This window comes from Pteropus vampyrus, unplaced genomic scaffold, assembly GCF_000151845.1.
Source record: "Pteropus vampyrus isolate Shadow unplaced genomic scaffold, Pvam_2.0 Scaffold2, whole genome shotgun sequence".
Classification (NCBI taxonomy): Eukaryota; Metazoa; Chordata; class Mammalia; order Chiroptera; family Pteropodidae; genus Pteropus; species Pteropus vampyrus.
The window spans coordinates 8,796,057-8,802,081 of record NW_011888783.1 but is presented as its reverse complement, the minus strand read 5'-3'; the positions used below and the strand labels follow the sequence as shown (position 1 = coordinate 8,802,081).

General features: G+C 37.7%; 1 pseudogene; it reads right to left on the bottom strand.

Moving 5' to 3' along the window:
• Window positions 1-268: 268 nt before the first annotated feature.
• Window positions 269-771, bottom strand: LOC111737530 (annotated as a pseudogene).
• Between the last annotated feature and the right edge of the window lie 5,254 nt (window positions 772-6,025).

The window sequence follows — 6,025 nt, the reverse complement described above, 5'->3', positions numbered from 1 at the left end:
AAGAACAGAGAAACATATCCTATATTTAACCTCTTATATTCATCCTTCTCAATTATCTCCTCTTTATTAAACAATTTCTAATGGTTCCAACTTGACACCCCTCCCCCCTTTTGTTGTGTGCAAAAATCTTTATTGTTTCAATTTAATCCTCGGCATGGGAGAGGGCTCCAGGGTGTTTAGAAGGCTGTCTAGTGTTTGCAGGGAGAGGCTCAGTGTTTCCAGGGGGATGCAGAGGGGCCCCTCAAAAGCCTCTGGGCTTCAAAGGCTCCTAGTTATGCTTGAGGGCAAGCCTTTTGAAGAGATACTCATCCAGCCTAGCCTGGGTGCTGGCCTGCCCGCGGAAGTTAGTCAGATGTTTGCCCATCTACTTGATGAGTTTCACCTCCTCATTTAGGAAGTGGCTCTCCAGGAAGTCACGGAGATGGGCGTCTGCGTGCGCAGAACCCAGGGCGCGCAGATCCAAAAGGTCCTGGTTCAGTTTCTTCTCTATGACCATGGTGGCTTCCACTCATATTGGAAAGGCTTCTGTAGGTCCTGGAAGAGGGCGCAGCTGCCACGCTGGTTTTGCATCTTCAAGAGACATTGGGCGCCCTCGCGTTTATCCTCTGCCAGTTCACGAAAGAAGTGGCCCACGCCTTCCCGAGCCACATCCTGCGGTTGAAATAGAAGCCCAGAGAGAGGTACGTGTAGGAGCCTGCAGATGCAGGTGACCAGGCAATTGATTTCGGCCTCCACCTTGGTGGAATAATATTTTCAGATTTGAGAGCTCATGGTTCGGTAGTAAGGAGTTAAGCTCAAAAAACGGTGTTAACTGGTCTGGGAGGCCAAGTATGGCTGGGAGGATTCCGAAGGTTGCAACTGGAAAAGAGGTTGGAGGGTGGTGGGAGGCTGGAAGAAGCTGTGTCCCTGGGCTGTTCCGTCCAAGCACTGTTGAAGTAAGAGACAGATCCGGGGGACCGCTGAGGGCACTGCCTGGACATGGTCTTTTTAAACCTATATAATGCTAGTTTTGTTGTATCTGTATTTTGAAAGTGTCTTTTTCTTTTTTTGTGGGGACGTGTTGGTGGTTGGTGGTGGTTATTTGTATATCTAGTCCCTCTCCCATCCTTGATCCTAAGCTTTCCAAGAACACATCAGATATTTGAGTCAGTCAAGAGCTTTTATATACTCCCACCTCAACTTGATGAGAGGTGCCACGTCTTATGTGCAATTTTGGGATCCATAAAATTTAGCCATAGAGACCTGGGACCCTCTTTGGGCAGGTGAGGACTATAATAAAGTATAAAAGGCTTGACAAGGGCTTAAGGAGGTGACTTTTAAATTCTGTTGCATTTACTCTTACATTCTAGTTAATCAAAAAACCTTAAAATAATGACAGAACTAAATTCTTTTTCTTATTTAGACAAAGGGAATGAGGGTACCTTTTATAAAAACTAATTGAGAAAGTTAAAAAGAGATAGATGGCTAACAAACAACAATCTAAAACCAAATTCTACTTTGCAATCTATGACTAATGTTTAATGCTTTCGTATTGTTCATAGGATTGTCAAAAAAAAAAAAAAAATCTTTACCAAGACCTCCAAGTCTATGTATTATCTAGCCTCTTACTTCATCATTTTCTCAGTTCTTAAAATTCCCCACGTGCTCTCTACCACAAAGTTTTGCACGTTCTATACCTTCCGTCTGAATGCAACATGATAGTCTTAACTTTATTATGGTTTAAAAGCTCACACTTCAGTAAATTTAAATATTTTCTGAATGCCTGCTCTATGCAAAGCAATGAGAGATTTGGGGCACAACAACATAGTCCTTGTCTCAGGTTAATTAAAACCTTATTGTGGAAAAAATGCATAAACATCTTAAAAACTAATTAAAGAGACAAAATTCAGGGAGATAATAGGAAGAATGTTGCAGGCACTTTGTGATTACATGTCCAATGAATAGTACTATTTGGCATATCTTTTAATTTCATAGTCTCAAGTTTTTAAAACTCAATGAAGTAGAAGCTCATGATAGCCTACTTCATAATAACGTACATTTGGATTAAATACAGTTGGTGTATCTAACCACTCACTATACTGTACACATGAAACATATAATATTAAATGTCAACTGCAATTGAAAAAAATACAATTGGTGACTGGGCCTCATTCTTATCTTCTGCAGGTGGAAGGACTATGAGGCTAGGTAGGGAATGTGACTGGGAAATTGGGGTTAATGTCTAATAAGTCCCCAGTTTTCTCCCTAGATGGGGCTGATGGAATGGATATGAGCTAAGTAGGAGATTCCTGGAATTTCTGTCACTGTCCTAGTCTCAGACAGTCAGAATTATGCGTATTAATATTTAAGCTTGCATTTACAACTACTACCAGGTGGTGCCAAAGCAAACTGAGACTAGAAGATTTTAGTTTGCACAATTAGCTCTTTTTTTTTTTTTTTTTTTTTTTTACAGCACCTATATATTCCTAGATGGTCTGCTTAGCTTCCGAGATCAGATGAGATTGGGCACATTCAGGGTGGTGTGGCCATAGACAGTTTGCACAATTAGACTAACAGAACTCTTGGATGGCTAGCTCTACAGGCTTACATACTTAATTAACCTCACCATAATGTGAGCCATATTTTATGTGATTGATTTTTTTATGTCAGTTATTGCATTATGGCAGGATTTTACAGTATAAGTTTCTTCATTTTTAGTTAAATGTAGCATTAAACTCATGTATTTGTTGAAAGATCAAATAAAATAATTAGTATAAATTGTTGTGATATAGCCTGACACAGGAAATACTTAATAATTGTTAGGTATTTCTATTATTAGTAAGATTTGGGTAGCTGGCTCAAAGTATGGATAGGTTTACCAGTGATGCTAGTCAAAATATTTAACAACTGCTATTTCATGGACACTATTGATCAGAACAAGTATGCCCTAAAGCATTAACCCATTAGTCTCCAGGAGGGGATGGGTGGTTGGGGATGTTAAAGGGGACACCGATGATTCAGCTGGTATAGAAGTGTTTCAGTATTTTAACAGTGTTGCATTTTACATTTTAATTTGGATTGCAAAACGTATAAAAATGTTTCTTTTCTTTCTTACCTTAGTTTTGTTATTGCACATTCTTATTTCTGTCTTGGCCAGTTGTGCCTGTTTAGTCATGTTTCTCAACATTGAAGAATGTCCACATTCTCTTTCTTTCAAAAATTCCTTTTGAAATAATTTCATTCTCTAAAAGTTGCAAAAATAGCACACAGAATTCCCATACATCTTTTCAGAGTCTCCAAAGTTAATATTTTATATACTACAGTATGATTATAAAAAACCAGGACATTAATGTTGCTATAATACTAATATCCAATCTAAGAAACTTATTAAAATTTCATCAATTAGATAAAGTATTGTCTATAATGATCTTGACACTTTTGAAGTGCTGGCGAGTTATTTTATAGATTATCACTTAATTTGAATTGCCCTGATGCTTCCTCATGATTGAATTCAGTGAGTATTTTTGGCAAGAGTGCCATGGAAATGTTTTTGTGTTCTCAGTACATTGCATCAGGAGGCACATGATGACAATTTATCCCATTATAACTGAACTCAACTTTTATCACCTAATTCAGGTGGTGTCTGCCAGGTTTCTCAACCATAAAGTTGCTATTTTGTAACCATTTTTAAAGATATTTTGAGACTATCTAAATACCCTTTCACACTTTTGCCCACAAATTTTCATATCAGTTGATGATTCTTTTTTTTTTTTCCCTCTAATTTCACCGCCCCCGTCCCCACTTCCACCCCTGACCTAAGGATGTTGCCCTTTCCTCTTAAGAACTGGATCTCTGAAGGCGAGGTGTCTCCTCCCACATGCTCACGGCATGCACCCAGGGCCTGGCACACCCAGAAGGCCTGGCGCCTTCGGGGGTATAGACCATGACTCCACTGGGGCACAAACTCAGGACCTTCTGTGTTTAAAGCAGATGTGCTAACCACTATACTATGGAGCCACCTCAGCTGATGATTCTTGAGTGAAAAAAATTTACTGAGATATTTTACAAATGGTGATTTTTCCATTTCTGTCTTCTTTGTACCTGTATTAACTGGAATTCTACTTTAAAGAAGAGCTATCTCTTGTACTCTTTATTTATTAATTTATGTCAGTCTGATTCTTATTTTATCTTATAGATCATAATCCATTACTATTATTATTGATTGTTGTTGTTCAGATTTGCCCATTGCATGTTGGGTGGTTGATTCCCCTGAAGTCTCTTTTCATATAAAGCAATCTCCTCATTAGCTTTTCCTCCATGTCATTGATTCATTGTAAATACCCTGTATATTACCCGTATTCTAGATTTGTCTCTTTGCTTTCTTTTAATGTTATAATTGTTCCCCATTTTCGTAGAGGTTTGCTTAGATTTATTTTCAATATTTTTGGCCAGACTATCTCCTAGGTGGACCTACGTGCTTTCTATTGCATCACATTGGGAGGGACAATATTAGGTTGCCCCACCTCTTATAAGACTGAGATTGATCCTTGGTTTCTGGTGATAAAAACCTGGTGCCTCCTATTGAAGCTTTTACTACCAATCTGTTACAGAATGGGTTCATCCTTTCATGAATATTGCTTGAGTCAGTGTTTTCATTTGGGTTGCAAAATGGTAATATTCCAATGCTATCATTCCTTTGACATTTATTAGCTGAAATTCTTCTATGAGGAAAAACTTTCTCTTATGATTGAATAGACCTTTCATAAATATTTCAATCCAGTGTAGAAGAAAACATAATCTAATACTTTTTATTGCTGTGGATGTGTCTATCAATGTTTATCTCCTTATTCAATATTTAGACTCACGGTGGAGTCTTGGAGACTTTCCTTATTGTGAATACAGCTTATATGTTAATATTAGAATTTTACCTATGCATTAAAAGAGAATCCAGTCTTGCCACTTGATGTAGTGTTTTCCGCTGATTCCATTTTTAGAACTGTCCTAAGTTTTTCAAATCCATCACTTTTCCTCTCTAAGATGTAAGGTGAAAAGCAATCATCCTTATCTTATTGCCATAACACTCATACGAAGGGATATAGAAACCAGATTAATTGGTTAGATTAGCATATATCATTTTTCTGTCTTGCCTACCAGCTGTCTCCTCATGGAGGGAAATATCCAACATCTTTGCATCACTGCACCTAAAGCAGCTCTGTTAACAGATGGTGACTTGAAGGAATCCCATAGTTCTTCATTAAATGTGGATGTCAAAATTTCTAAACATGTCGTGAGGAAATTGTTTAATTTTTTTCCATTCTAGGTGGTAACTCAGTTAAAAAAAAGAAGTGTTATAGGTTAGTGTTGAGGGAATCTTAGGGAAAGAAGTGTGAAAAATAGGCCAGATGTCTGTTCAGGGACCAGATTTTATGGTCCTAGCAAGTGCTGTTATTCATCCCTTGCATGTCTAAAATCAAACTTCGAAGAAACTACACTATTCCTTGACATCACCAAAGTCCTTAAAAACAGGTGAATATACGTGTGTTTGAAATTGTTCCAAGGTTGTCATGAATAAATGATATTTGAGGTAGAATAATGTTCTACAAAAGTCTTTTAGTACAGGGCAGCAGATTGCCAAAAGTCAACTGAATGACTTTTTCAGAAATTAAATCCTTTCAGATAAATAAAAAGCTTTAAAATGAAAGTTCCTGGATATTAACTGAACTGCTAAATTTTGTAGCAATGTTCTGCTCTTTCTAAGTCACTGGGCTTCAGTCATACTGGTCATTTGCAGATCTCGAATATGTCAGGCATTTTCTTGTCTCATGGCCTTTGTACATGCTCTTTCCTCAGCATGCAATGATTTCTCCAAAGCATGGTTTTGTTTCACATTTCGTTTAGGTCAAAGGTCACCTCCTTAGAGAAACTCCCTGAGCATGTCTTGTCACACAATTCATTCCCTTACCCTATTTTATTTTTCTTTATAACACTTAAAATTCTTCAGTTGTTTATTGTTTAATTTCTTTTCTATGGGAATTTGAGTTCCATG